The sequence below is a fragment of the Mirounga leonina genome, unplaced genomic scaffold, assembly GCF_011800145.1.
Source record: "Mirounga leonina isolate KUSES-001 unplaced genomic scaffold, KU_Mleo_1.0 Mir_126, whole genome shotgun sequence".
In the NCBI taxonomy this organism is placed as follows: Eukaryota; Metazoa; Chordata; class Mammalia; order Carnivora; family Phocidae; genus Mirounga; species Mirounga leonina.
Genome location: NW_023270314.1, coordinates 9,581,893 through 9,596,944, shown reverse-complemented (window position 1 = coordinate 9,596,944; position 15,052 = coordinate 9,581,893). Strand labels below are relative to the sequence as shown.

The 15,052-nt window shown below is 36.4% G+C and overlaps 1 protein-coding gene and 1 pseudogene across 3 annotated transcripts in view; one reads left to right on the top strand and one right to left on the bottom strand.

Annotated features, from left to right (window-relative positions):
- Positions 1–15,052, top strand: part of TBC1D15 (TBC1 domain family member 15) — an 86,619-nt gene that overhangs the window by 13,795 nt on the left and 57,772 nt on the right. The gene's annotated exons all lie outside the window — the stretch shown is intronic.
- Positions 5,642–5,734, bottom strand: LOC118009073 (annotated as a pseudogene).

Genomic DNA, 15,052 nt, shown 5'->3' with positions numbered 1-15,052 from the left:
GATGTACATTTTTATAAAGATCAATTTTGGCAGTGTTTACACATTACTCACTTTACACAAATTATTGAAAGGTGACTAGATTGGGAGAAGAGAGACCAGAATGTTATTTTGGCAACTCAGGATAGAAATGATGAGGGGTCAAAGTCAGAGGTGAAGGTTTGAGGGATTTAGGAGATAGGATGGGGATGACGAAAAAAAAGGATAACTGGGTGGATGGGATGTCTTTGACAGCGCTGGGACTATCAGAAGAGCAGATATAGGGTAAAACATACTGAGCTTAAGATGCCTGTGGGTTATTCAAATGAAATATCAAGTAGGTGCTTAGATATTTGGGTGTGGAGTTCATTAGAATTTCTGGGTTCACTGGTATTTTGTGGGGATAACCTTCTCTAACCAAAGTTTAAATTTTCAATATGCTTAATGGTTTTAAAGATTATTTATTTATTTATTTGACAGAGAGAGACAGTGAGAGAGGGAACACAAGCAGGGGGAGTGGGAGAGGGAGAAGCAGGCTTCCTGCTGTGCAGGAGCCCGATGTGGGGCTCCCAGGACCCTGGGACCATGACCTGAGCTGAAGGCAGATGCTTAACGACCGAGCCACCCAGGCGCCCCCTGCTTAATGGTTTTAAAGAAACTGAATTTTTAAAACTTTTTTTGTTGTTCAATTTAGCTTATAAAATTAACATAGCTACTACAGTTCAAGAATGTATGTTATGCATAGTAGGTGTTGGATTAACATGTTTAAACAGATACTTAGGGCAAGAATTTTACCCCTAAGCTTAATAGTAAATTTAAAAAAGCTGGGTTGAATTGTAAAATTTTGAAAATAAAGATTATGATAATAATACAAATAAAAATCCAATCCCATCCCACTCAAGTGTAGGAACAATATAAAAAATTACTTGCTGCTGTGTTGTGCAACTTATCTTTTCCAGCTTTTTTTGTCAGAAAGTAGCATGGTCTTGAGTTGGATAGTCCCAAGTACATTTCGGTTTATCTAGAAAGATGAATTTATCTGTTTGCCTTCCTCATTTTTGCCTTTTAATTTTAACTTTTGCTAAATTAGAGGTCATCAAGTTTATTCTAAAACATTTGCTGTGGTCTAGAGTTCTTTTAATAAGTTATATCTGGCGGAGTTCCTTTGCCAAAGGAAAAAAATGTGCAGTTTGTTTTTCCATCAGCAGGCCATCATCACTGAGAGTTTTATAAATATACTTACCTGCTTAGGCATCTTAGCAAATATTTAAGAATAGATAAGATCCTGGAGGGCATGAGGCAGTTTTATTCCAAATGAACAACTTTTCTCCTTTTTTTAGTACTTTAATACATTGTTTTCTCCCCCTCCCAAGAGGGTGGGTAGTGCTTAGAATATTCTAGTTTGTGTAAAGATTTTACCTTTTTTATAACATTGCCAGGTACATGCAAGGAACTTTATCTTGTTTATTTTTCTGTTCTTCATGATGTCTGGCACATAGTAAGTGCCTAATAAAAGTTTCAGTTTGAATCAGTTTTAGGTAATTAGCTTAATACCACTAAGTGGCAAGTCTTTGTTGATAGTTGTTTGCTCCCTATGGACACCTAATATGCAATGAAAACAGTGTAATCTCATTTTTTTTTTTGAGGCAGGATCAACTTCCCTTTTCTTTCTTTCTTTTTTTTTTTTTAAGGGAACGATCTATTTACATATTTACCTTTATATGGGGTTTTACAGTTTAAAACAATAGACCTTTCATGTAAAATATTTTTCATACAGTTTGAGGTACAATTGACAATAAGTTACAACTTATTGTCATAAGTTATACATACAGTGTGTAATTTGATAACTTATGATGCATGTGTATACTGTGAACCCATCAACACAATCAAGATGATGATATTTCTGTCAGTTTCCTCTCGACTCACAGTAATCTATCACTACTTTTACCTTGTCCATAGGCAACCACTGAGCTTCTTTTTATCACTATAGATTAGTTTACATTTTCTAGAATTTCATATAAATTCAGCATATTTATTTTGAGATTCATTAATATTGCATGTATAATTAGTTTATTCATTTTTATTGCCAAATAGTATTCCATTGTATGGGTATACAAAGATTTGTTCATTCATTAACCTGTTGATAGACATTTGGATTTTTTTCTACTTTTGGCTGTTACAAATAGAGCTTCTACGAAAATTGGTATAGTCTTTGTATGAACAGATGCTTTCTGTTTTCTTGGGCAGATACCACGGAGTAGAATGGCTGATGGATCATGTTAGTTGCACCCTTAGCATTTTAAGAAACTGCCAAACTATTTTCCCAAGTAGATGTACCATTTTTACATTCTCACTGTGGTGTATGAAAGTCCCAACTGTTCCACATCTCTGTCAACATTTGGCATGTTAGTCTTTTTAATTATAGCCATTGTAATAGATGTGTAGTATTTCATTATGGTTTCAATTTGCATTTCCCTAATGATTAATGATGTTGAGCATCTTTTCATGTGGTTATATGCCATCCCTATATCTTCCTTGGTGAAGTGTCTGTTCATATCTTTTCCTCATTTTATTTTAAACTGTGTTACTCATTTCTCGTTACTGAGTTTTGAGAGTTCTTATGTTCTGGATATAGGTCCTTTATTAGATATGTGATGTGATTTGCAAATGTCTTTTCCCTGCCTGAGCCTTGGCTTTTCATTTGCTTGATAATGTCTTTTAAAGAGCAGAAGTGTTCAGTTTTGTTGATGTGTCAGTTTTTTTCTTTTATGCTTTTGGTGTCATTTCTAAAAAATTTTTGCTGAACCAAGGCCGTAAGATTATCTCCTATGTTTTCTTCCTCAATTTTGTAGGTTTTGTTTTGTTTTTTTAAAATTTATTTATTTGAAAGAGAGAGCACATGCATGCAAGCACAGTTTAGGAAGGGGCAGTGGGAGAGAGAGAATTTCAAGCAGACTCCTGCTGAGTGTGGTGTCTGACATGGAGCTTGATCTCACCCCCCTGAGATCACGACCCGAGCCTAAACCAAGAGTCAGATGCTTAGCTGACTGTGCCACCCAAGAGCCCCTGTAGATTTACTTTTTACCTTTAAATCTGTGACCCATTTCAATTTAATTTGTGTATGTGGTGCAGTATATGGATTGAAGTTTATTTTTTGCACACTGAAGAGCAGTTTTTCAAGTGCTATTGAAAAGACTGTTCTTTGCTGAATTGCTTTTGTACTTTTGTCAAAAATGAATTTACCATATATATATATATATGTGGATTTTTGAACTCTTTATTCTGTACTGTCAGTCTGTTTATTTTTCTTTACATCAATAATACATTTCTGAAAGAGTTTGTGTAGGGTTGGTATTACTTCTATAAATATTTGGCAAAATTCATCAGTAGAAGCATCTGGGCCTGGAATTTTCTTTGTCTTAAGGTTTTTAACTACAAATTCAATTTCCTTAATTGCTACTGGGCTACTCAGGTTATCTATTTCATCTTGAGTGAGCTTTGATAGCTTTGTCTCTTAAGGAATTTATCTGTTTTTTCTAAGTTTCAAATTTATTAGTCTAAGGTCAAGAAATTTCTTAGTATCTTTTTTCCCTTTTTTTCTTGGTATCTTTTTTCTGTGTAAATCTGTAGTGATGTTAATGCTCTAATTCTTAATATTGGTTAATTTGTGTCTTTTGTTTTTCCCTTATCAGTCTGGCTAGAGTTTTACCAGTTTTATTCTTAAAGAAGTAGTTTTTGGTTTCATTGATTTCCCCCTCCCCCATTTTTCTTTTTTGTATTTTTATTGATTTCTTCTCTGATCGTTATTTCTTTCTGCTTACTTTGGGTTTCATTTACAGTTCTTTTTCTAGTATCTTAAGTTAGAAGCTGAGGTCATTAATTTGAGGCCTTTTTTCTTTTTTTTTTAAAGATTTTATTTATTTATTCATGAGAGACAGAGAGAGAGAGGCAGAGGGAGAAGCAGGCTCCCAAGGAGCAGAGAGCCCGATGCAGGACTCGATCCCAGGACCCTGGGATCATGACCTGAGCCGAAGGCAGACGCTTAACCATCTGAGCCACCCAGGCGCCCGGCCTTTTTTCTTTTCTAATAAAGGCATGTAGTGCTATACATTTCCCACTCACTAAGCACTGCTTAGTGACACCGCACAAATTTTTTCTTTAAAGATTATTCATTTATTTATTTGGGAGAGAGAGAGAGAGCGCGCGAGCGGGGTGGGGGGCAGGGGAAAGATGGAGAAGCAGCATTATTACCCTGACACCAAAATGAAACTAAAACATTACAAGAATATAAAACTATAGACCAATATATCTCATGAACTTAGATGCAAAAATTCTAAACAAAATTTAGCAAACTGAATCCAACAATATGCAAAAATGAAAATACTTCATGACCAAGTAGGGTTTACCCTACTTGAGGTTGGTTTAATATTAAAAAATCAGGGGCACCTGGGTGGCTCAGTCGTTAAGCGTCTGCCTTCGGCTCAGGTCATGATCCCAGGGTCCTGGGATCGAGTCCCACATTGGGCTCCCTGCTCGGCGGGAAGCCTGCTTCTCCCTCTCCCACTCCCCCTGCTTGTGTTCCTGCTCTCGCTCTCTCTCTGTCAAATAAATAAATAAAATCTTAAAAAAAAAAATTCAAAAATCAATCCCTGTAAATTCACCATAGTGAAAAAAGATATTTTTTATCCAGTCTGACAGCCTCTTTTTAGTTGGGGTCTTTAGATGATTTACATTTAATGCAATTACTGATGTGGTTAAATTTAAATCTGTCATTTTGCTATTTGTTGTCTATTTGTCCCATCTTTTCTTTGTTTCATTTTCTATTTCTGCCTTCTTTGTGATTAACAGAGTAGTTTTAATTATTCCATGTTTACTTCCTTTGTTGACTTATTAGCTATATCTCTTATTTTAGAGATTGCTTTAGGGCTTATAGTATACATCTTTACTACTTTAACTTACCTTAACTTCTACATCTTTAACATTTAACATTTATCTTCGAGAGTTATACTACTTGGCGTAAAGTATAAGAACTTAGAATAATATACTTCCATTTCTCTTCTCCTGACCTTTGTGTTATTTTTATTTTACTTTGCCTGTGTTACAAACCCACAAAACAAAGATATACGTGCATTTATCTAGTTGTGCTTTCTTTTTTTCTCTTTTATTTTAAATTCTGGTATGGTCAATGGAATATTACTCAGCCATCAGAAAGGATGAATACCTATCATTTGCATCGATGTGGATGGAACTGGAGGGTATTTTGCTAAGTGAGAGAAAGCAGAGAAAGACAGTTATCATATGGTTTCACTCATATGTGGAACATAAGGAATAGCGCAGAGGACCGTGGGGTAAGGGAGGGAGAACTGAATGGGAAGAAATCAGGGAGGGAGACAAACCATGAGAGACTCTGGACTCCAGGAAACAAACTGAGGGTTGCAGAGGGAAGGGGGGTGGGAGGGAATGGGGTAATTGGGTGATGGGTATTGAGGAGGGCACATGTTATAATGAGCACTGGGTGTTATACCCCACTAATGAATGGTTGAACACTACATCAAAAACTAATGATATACTATATGTCGGCTAACTGAACATAAAAAAAAGAAAAAAAAATTCTGGTATGGTTAACATAAAGTGTTATATTAGTTTCAGGTGTACAATATAGTGAAAAAATGTGGAACACTTCACGAATTTCCATGTCATCCTAATCTTCTCTGTGTATTGTTCCAATTTTAGTTTATGTGCTGCATTCTACTTACACTTTAAACAAAGAGATTTGATTAACAAGAAATAAAATGTGTTTATCCACATAGTTAACTATTTTGGGTGGCTTTCATTTCTGTGTGTAGATTCAGATTTCCTTCTAGTATAATTTGTTCTGCCTGAAAGACTTCCTTTAACATTTTTTGTAGTGTAGGTCTGATGGTGATGGAATTTTTTTTAAAGATTTTATTTATTTGACAGAGAGAGAGATAGCGAGAGCAGGAACACAAGCAAGGGGAGTGGGAGAGGGAGAAGCAGGCTTCCTGCTGAGCAAGGGAGCCCGATGTGGGACTCGATCCTAGGACCCTGGGATCATGACCTGAGCCGAAGGCAGACGCTTAACGACTGAGCTACCCAGGCGCCCCTTTTTTAGCTTTTATATGTCTGAAAAAGTATTTTATCTTCTTTTTTTGAAAGATATTTTCTCTGCATGTAAAATTATAGGTTAACAATGTTTTCCTTTCAATACTTTCAAGATGTTCCAAGGAGATAGGAAGAAGCATTGAGAGGTGATGGATATGTTTATGGCTTGATGATGATGGTTTCATGGGTGTATCCTTATCCCCAGACTTATTACCAAATCATACACATTAAAGGGGCGCCTGGGTGGCTCAGTTGGTTGAGCGACTGCCTTCGGCTCGGGTCATGATCCTGGAGTCCCGGGATCGAGTCCCACATCAGGCTCCCCGCTCAGCGGGGAGTCTGCTTCTCCCTCTGACCCTCCCCCCCCCATGCTCTCTCTCTCTCTCTCAAATAAATAAAATCTTTAAAAAAAAAAAAGGGGGGGGGGCGCCTGGGTGGCTCAGTTGGTTAAACATCTGCCTTTGGCTCCGGTCATGATCTCAGAGTCCTGGGACTGAGCCCCATGTCCATGCTCCCAGGGAGCCTGTTTTTCCCTCTCCCTCCACCCCATCCCTGCTCCTGCATGTGCATGTGTGCGTGTGCCTTCTCTATCTCAAATAAATAAAATCTTTTTAAAAATCATACACATTAGAGGTGCCTGGGTGGCTCTGTTGGCTGTCTGCCTTTGGCTCAGGTCATGATCCCAGGGTCCCCGGATTGAGCCCCACATCGGGCTCTCTGCTCAGCGGGAGCCTCCTTCTCCCTCTCCCTGCCACTCCCCCTGCTTATACTCTCTCTCTGTCAAATAAATAAATTAGATCTTTTTAAAAAAATTGTACACATTAAATTCATGTCAATCATATCTTAGTAATGTGGTTAAAAAGAAAAAAGTGTTTCTTCATTGTTTTCTAGTCTTGTTTCTAAAAAGAAATCTGCTGAACTCGTTATATTTAACCTTTTTTTTTCCTCTGGCTGATTTCAAGATTTTCTGTATATTACTGATTTTGTACAATTTGATTATGATGTACCTATATATAGTTCTCTTTGTGATTCTTGCAATTTTGAGTTCATTGGGGTGTTTAGATCTGTGGGTTTATTAGTCTTCATCAAATTTGGAAAAATGTCTGCAGTTATTTTTTCAAAAGAGATCTTTTTCTGTTTCTCCTCTTCATCATCTTCAAGTACTTCAATTATATGTATTTTAGACCACTTGAAGTTTTCCTGCAGCTCATTGATGCTCTCTTCACCTTTTCTCAGTCTTTTTTTCCTGTGTGTATATAGTTTCTATTGCTGTAACTTGAGGTTCATTATTCTTCTGTGATGTCTAATCTGCCATTATTCCTTTTAGTGTATTTTTCATTTTTCATTGAAGTTTTCATCTGTAGAAGTTCATTGGGTGTTTTTTATATTTTTGATGTCTTCTTAGTGATTTCTGACTTTTTCTAGAATCTTGACTATATCCAATTCAGTTATAATAATGCTTTAATATTCTTCTCTGCTAATTCTATTTTTTGTGTCATTTGGGGTCATAGTTAATTGGTTGATTTTCCTGCTCATTCGGATCAAATTTTCCTGTTAGTGTGCCTGGTAAATTTTTTTTACTAGATGTTAGCTCTTGTGAATTTTATCTTGTTGGTTGTAGATATTTATGTATTTATGTATTATCCTGTTATGTGGAAACCAACAGTTTTGGGTCTTGTTTTTAAACTTTGTTAGATGGGTACAGCACAGCATTTAATGTGGAACTAATTTTTCCCCACTGCTGAGGCTAGGCTGTTGAGTACTTTATCCAGTGCCCTGGGAATTATGAAGTTTCCCACTCTGGTGGGAATAGTTCTGTGTGAGCTTGCATATTGTTTCTTCTAATAATTTCAAGTGACTTTCCCCCCTAGCCTTAGTTAATTTAATGTAAATTATTGATACACATGCACTGACCAGTACTCTGCTGGCTACTCAGGGATGGACCTCTGCAGATCTCTTTTGAGTTCTCTGTGCCTTTCTCTCTTCCCTGGGACTCTGTCCTGTGAACTCTGTCTTGGCCTCCCCCAATTCCCAGCTCTGTGTCCTCAACTCCAGGAGACTACTAGGTATTGTCTGGGTTTTCTCTCCCTTTGCCAGCTAGAAACTCTCTCAAGACAGTAAGCTCCCGCAGTTGTATGGCTCACCTCATTTGTTTCCTTTGAGCAGTCACTGTCTTTCATTACCTGATAAAACAAAACAAAACAAAACAAAACAAAAAACAAACTGTTTCAAAGGTTTGTTGGCTTGCTTGCTTTTTTGTTTTTGTTTTTGTTTTCTGGTGAGAGGGTAAATCCAGTCTCTTTCGCTCTATCTTGGCTGCATGTATATTATAGGGTTTTTCCCCCTGTTTTTGGTGGGATTAATACCTATTTCTGCTATGTATCTTTTTTTCCTCAGGCTTAGGCTGAGTATTTGACTGTGTTCCAAGTTTGTTTCCTTGGTTGTTAGGAACTCTGAGATCTTTTTCTTCCAGAGGTTTTTTTGTTGTTTGTTTTTAAAGACTTATTTGAGAGAGAGAGAGCGAGAGAGGTCGAGCGCACATGTGAGCAGTGGAGAGGGGCAGAGGAAGAGGGAGAAGCAGACTCCTTTCTGAGCAGGGAGCCCGACGTGGGGCTCTATCCCAGGACCCTGAGATCATGAACCGAGCCGAAGGCAGACGCTTAACTGACTGAGCCACCCAGGTGCCCCTCTTCCAGAGTTTTTGTAATAACCATTTCATTCTTGTTATCTGTATTGGTTTTCTTTCGCTCTGTGTTTTCTGAGAGGTGATGTTGTCAACAAGACATTCAAGAATTTTATCAGGTGCTAAGTATTTGGAGAATGTCACGTAGATATATGGGTAGCTGAAGGTCATCATCACCTCTATAAGAGTGGGTTTATGCCAGTTTGTAATTGATATGAAAGTATCTTTTTTCCCTGTTTCATTGGTAGTCTGTGTATAATCTCTGTAAAGATAACATTCTTTCCCCTCCTTCCCTTCCTTTTATTTTGCTGGTATGTGTAGTGATAGGTGGTGCTGTTCCCTCAAATCTGCTTGATGTATCCTTTTGTTTAGTTTCCTCAGTGTATGTCCTTTCATTGTTGAATTCATGTCATGATTTCCATCTGACAGTATTCCTCCACTAGCTATGAGATTTGGTTTAAATTGTTTGTAAAACTGCACATTTTGCTTTTATTACCAGTGATTTTTAGCATTTAGGTTGTAAAACAAAACTTATTTACAGAGAAATGATACGTCTGTAACTTCATAAGGCAGACATCCTTGTAACCACCATTTCAGTCAAGAAATAGACCTTTACAGCCACTCCAGAAGATCTTCCATGTACCCTTTTCCCCCAAGTAACCACTGCCCTAACTTTTGTAGTACTTACTTTCTTGCATTTCGTTATTGGTACTAGCATTTTTTAAACACTGCTGTCCTTCTTTTTTTGTTTGTATTTCAGTTTCTTTTATGTTCTCTACTTAGTATTACTGGATACTTCTTTCAGTTCTTTTTTTTCCTCAGTCTTGCACCTTTTGTCTTTTATGGTATTTGATATTTATTTTTCCTTAGGTAGTTTGTTTATTCTCCTGTTTCATTTTAACACGGTATTTCTTGATTTCGAGAAATTGAACCATACAGGAATCATGGTCCAAAAACCAAAACCCAAAACTACCCCAAACCACCCAAACACGGTATTTCTTGATTTCGAGAAATTGGACCATACAGGAATCATGGTTCAAAAACCCAAACCCAAAACTACCCCAAACCACCCAAATCCTGATTTTGACAACTGTATATCCTATTGTGTACAGTTTTCATACTTTATTTTCCCTGCCAAATAAACTGGAAGATGAAGTGAAAGCACCATTTATATCTTCATTAGAGATGTATCACAGATGTGTTTTTGCCATATAATTTGTTCTGTTATAGAATATCATAAATTTGTGAGTTATTAGGCTTGGAGAATCTGACATAGACTTTTTACAGTATCTCAGATATGTGTGCTAGGGAAATGATCAGGCTGTTATATTTTTACATTCAGTCAGTGCCTTTGTCCTTAGGGTAGCAATCATGGGATGTCTTTACTGCCTGTACATTGTGTTCCTATTTGGGGTGCTTGGTGTGGATAACTCAAGGAGTCTCAAACGTGCTGTCATCTCTAGTAGTGCAGACTTTTGTCTCAGTCTTTTTCTTCTCCTAGCTCTACATTCCCAGCTTCCTGTGCTTGCTTCAGCAGCAAATATACCATTTGCCAACTTCCTGACATTAGTTTTATTTGCCCTTTACCTCATTGGAATATGATTTTTTCTTGTTTTTCTTTCTGACTTACATTTTTTTCCTATTCGTATGAACTCTTCATCTTGTCTCAAATCTCAGGTAGTAGAAAGAGAGGCATTGCTGGTGTCCTTTCTTTGCTTCCTGTCGCACAGAGGACCTACTTATGTTCACAGCATTGGTAATTGCTGACTTCTTCGGATTGGAATATGAGCCATAGTATACTGGAATAATTTTGCTAGTGTCTTTATATACTGCACCTTATGTTGATTGGCTTGTCATTGTGTACCCTTTGGACAAATAAAACATGTCAGAGCAGATTTCTGGATCTCAACCCCAGACTAGTGGAAGAACCTTGATCAAATCACTTAACTTCCTTTGCATTTTTTCTCAGTTACAAAGTGGGAATGATAACACATATCTAATTGTGTTATGAGGATCAAATGTGATAACATACAAATGCTGTGTAAAGTAACGCATAATAGAATATTACATGCTCATAATAGCATTTTAACTTTTCTTTTTATTTTGCATTAGAGATTATGAAAAAAACCAGAGTAAAGAAATTGGAAACCTGTTTTACTAAATGTATTGCCTCAGATGAAATTCCTGATATCATAATTATTCCCTGTAGCGAAATAATTTTTCATATCAAACAAGCTTGGAGATAGCTTTTCAAATTCTAATTATTACTATTGATGAAGATAGGAAGCAAAATGTCCTATGGCAGAAAGATACTCCTCAGGAATCAATTCACTTATAGAGTCTGATGAAGAAGAAATACCATTTTTATATTGTGTAAGATCAGAATTTTAGTTGGACTTCTGTTTTTGTGTTTTGAGCTATTGAAGGTAGTTGATACCTGTAGAGTTGTATTTTATTAGGCACATGTACTCAGAAGCTTGAGTGATGAACAGACATATGCTGTAAGTAAAAAAATAAGTAAAATCATTCCCGCAAAAATAGAGTGAAGGACTATATTAAAATGAATGATTCAAACCAAGATGATATAAAAGAGAGTACTAGCTTTTTGTGTATAATATTTAGAATTACAGAGGGGTTAAAACCAAAGATTTTTGTTTAACGGCCAGATTATTAAGTAGTTAGCTGCTGCATTGATTTATAAATGAAAGACATTTAAAAATTGTTTTTAGTCCTAAGCAGCATTATTTTGTACATCTAAGCAATTTCAGAAACTGCTTTCCTCTAGGGAAGCCATGTGAAATTTTTCTGGTAGTTTCTTGAGGCAATAACAGTTGAAATTTAATGGATGAAGGTATTGGGAAATCTGAAATCCACTCCTTTCTTTGGTATGCATGTGGTCTTGAGTAAAGTCACTGAACCGCTTTGTGTCTCAGTTTATTCTTCTGTAAGATGGAGATGGAAATAAAGTCTATTTCTGAGACATTCAATTTGGCTCTGAGGATTAAAGAAGATCGGAGTGCTTTGAAAACAATAAATAGTTAAAAATTATCATTTAGTTGTTTACTATTTGAAGTAAATTATGTACTGATGTAACTAGTTTGTTTGGTCCCTGTAAGTCTCATAAGACTTCATAAGGTTTAGGAGCTCAGGAAGGTAAGTTTATTAATTTCATTCGATTTCTGGCAGGATTAATAATTTGTATTGATTAACATCACACCCTTCAAATTAGAAAGCTGAATATGACTGCTTTCTAAAGACAGTACAAGTCTGGGTTTGGAGTTGTGGATTTTTGGACGTGTAATTTGTTCCTCAGAAAGTGCTAAAGAGTTCAGGACAGAACCCAGAATGAGTGCAGCTTAGATTTTTTTTGTAAGGTTCCTGGTACTTTAATGCTTTTTAAATATTTTCTCAGTGAAATTACTTAGGAATCTCAACTTTTTCTTAAATGAAAAAGAGAATAGGCAACACTTGACCAATATATGCATGGGAAAGAAAGAGTAAGGAACTCTTCTTATGTGCTTCAGTTAGGTAAAGTGTTTTATTTGGTTCTTTAGGATTTACTTACTTTATTAAGGTTCCAGAGTCTGTTTAGTGTTAATAGTATCACAGAATTTTAGATTGCATTGTTAATGATACCAAACTTTTCTGGGCAAAATGAGTGTCCTTTTTTCTACTATGAGAACTATGAAGCTCTTTTCGGGGGGGTGGGCAGAGGGAGAGAATTTCAAGCAGACTCCCTACTGAGCAGGAAGCCTGATGTGGGGCTTGATCCCTTGATCCATGAGATCATGATCTGAGCTGAAACCAAGAATCGGAGGCTTAACCAAGAGAGCCACCCAGGCGACGGGAGAACTATGAAGCTCTTGATTATTGTTTTAGCTGAGACTTAGGAGAAAGTATGCTAACATGTAGTTTCCAGACATGTCTCTAATCTATTTCTCACTAAAGCTTTAGATTTTAATGGATTTCTTTCCCTTAACTGCATATTGTGGCCCCAGATATAATTATCTAGTTTAACCTCTTGTTTTGAAAATTGATAAATTGAAGTCTGGAAAGGTTATAGTTTATACTTCTGCAATTTCCTTATTTACTTACTAAAATTATTTTTTATTACTAAGCAATGTGTAACTGTATTTTAGCTTTGAAATATTCAAGTATGTTAGAGGCATTAACATAGACTGTTACAGTTTTCTTTCAGCCTTTCCATATCCCATTCTCTTTCACAAGTAATCTCTGTTAACAGCTTAAACTGTGTCCTTCCAGAACTTGTTCTGGGTATTTTACAGCAATTTAGAGAAGCTTTTAAAAATACATAAATGTCATCATGCTATATATAATTGGCAGTTTTTTCCATGTTTGTTTGTTCATTTAATCTATCATATCCTTTCTTAATTCCTGAATAGTATTCCCCATAGAATGACTATCCCAGGAGGTATTTGATCATTTCCCCTGTGTGGGTATCTAGATTCATAACTTCCCTTTCCTTTTTTTCTCCCTCCCTCACCCCACCTGATGTTATAAATAATAGTGCTGTGAATAGTTTTAAGCATATCTTTATGCACATGTGTGAATAAATCTGTGTACTTTAAAAGTTTTTATCTTTATGGAAACAGTATAGAATTGTCTTCTACTGCTCCCCAACTCATGCTGTCCCCAGTCTTTGCCTTCTGCTTAATGTTGGTCTGGTGCTTAACCACTATTTCAGTGAAGGCCATCTTGGGTTTTTGAGATCAGAATTTCTCTGGTGATCTTGATTACTAGAAGGACTCTTTTCCTGACATATAACTTCATATCACAAGTGACTAATGTAACATGGGAATAACAGTAAAAGTAATGTACTTTATAACACAGTAGCTAAGAGCACAGTTCTCTGGGATCCGACTGCCTGGATTTTAATCTCCACACTGCTCCTTAACCATCCCTTACTATTTGCATCAACGATCTTAGGCAAGTTATTTAATATCTTTTTCAGTTTTCTCATTAACACAAATGGGCTTTCCATTCTAATGATGTAGTAGGATACAGTTATAGAGCCTATGGTCTAGGGTTAGGGGGATTAAGCTATAACATGTGGAGTTCCTGGTGCATAAGTATTCCATAAATGTTAGTTAAAAACAGGAAGATGCATACCCATTTACATTCATAACTAGGGTGTGATGGTGATGGGTTGTGAAGGTGCTTGTCTTGCATGCTGGTCCCCATGGTATTCTGAATAGTGAGATGGTAAATATAAAATGTCCATACTACTCAAAGCAGTCTACAGATTTAATGCAATTCCTATCAAAATACCAACAGCATTTTTCATAGAACTAAAATAAATAATCCTAAAATTTGTATGGAATTGCAAAAGACCCCGATTAGCCAAAAAAGTCTTGAAAAAGAACAAAATTGGAGATATCACAGTCTCAGATTTCAAGATATACTGCAAAGCTGTTGTAATCAAAACAGTATGGCACTAGCACAAAAATAGACACACAGATGGGTGGAACAGAACAGAAAGCCCAGAAATAAACCCATGTCAATTAAGCTTCACCAGAGGAGGCAAGAATATGCATTGGGAAAAAGGCAGTGTCTTCAACAGGTGGTGTTGGGAAAACTGAACAGCTACATGTAAAAGAATGAAACTGGACACATTTTCTTATAATCTACACAAAAATAAAACCAAAATGGTTTAAAGATCTAAATATGAGACCTGAAACCATATAAATCCTAGAAGAAAGCATAGTAGTAATTTCTTAGACATCATTTGTAAAAACATTTTTCTAGACATGTCTCCTCAGGCAAGGAAAACAAAAGCAAAAATAAACTGTTGGGACTACCTCAAGATAAAAACCTTCTGCACAGCAAAGGAAACAATCAGTAAAACTTAAAGCCAGCCTATGGAATGGGAGAAGATATTTGCAAATGACATATCTGATAAAGGCTTAGTATCCAAAATAAATAAAGAACTTATGCAGCTCAACACCAAAGAAACCAAATAATCCAATTAAATGGGCAGAAGACACAAATAGACATTTCTCCAAAGAAGACATACACATGGCCAGGAGACACATGAAAAGGTGCTCATCATCATGTATCAGGGAAATGCAAATCAAAATCACAATGAGATACTATCTCACGCCTGTCAGAATGGCTAAAATCAACAACACAAGAAACAACAAGTGTTGGCGAGGATATGGAGAAAAAGGAATCCCTTGTGCACTGTTGGTGGGAGTGCACACTGGTGCAGCCACTGTAGAAAACAGTATGGAGATTCCTCAAAACATTAAT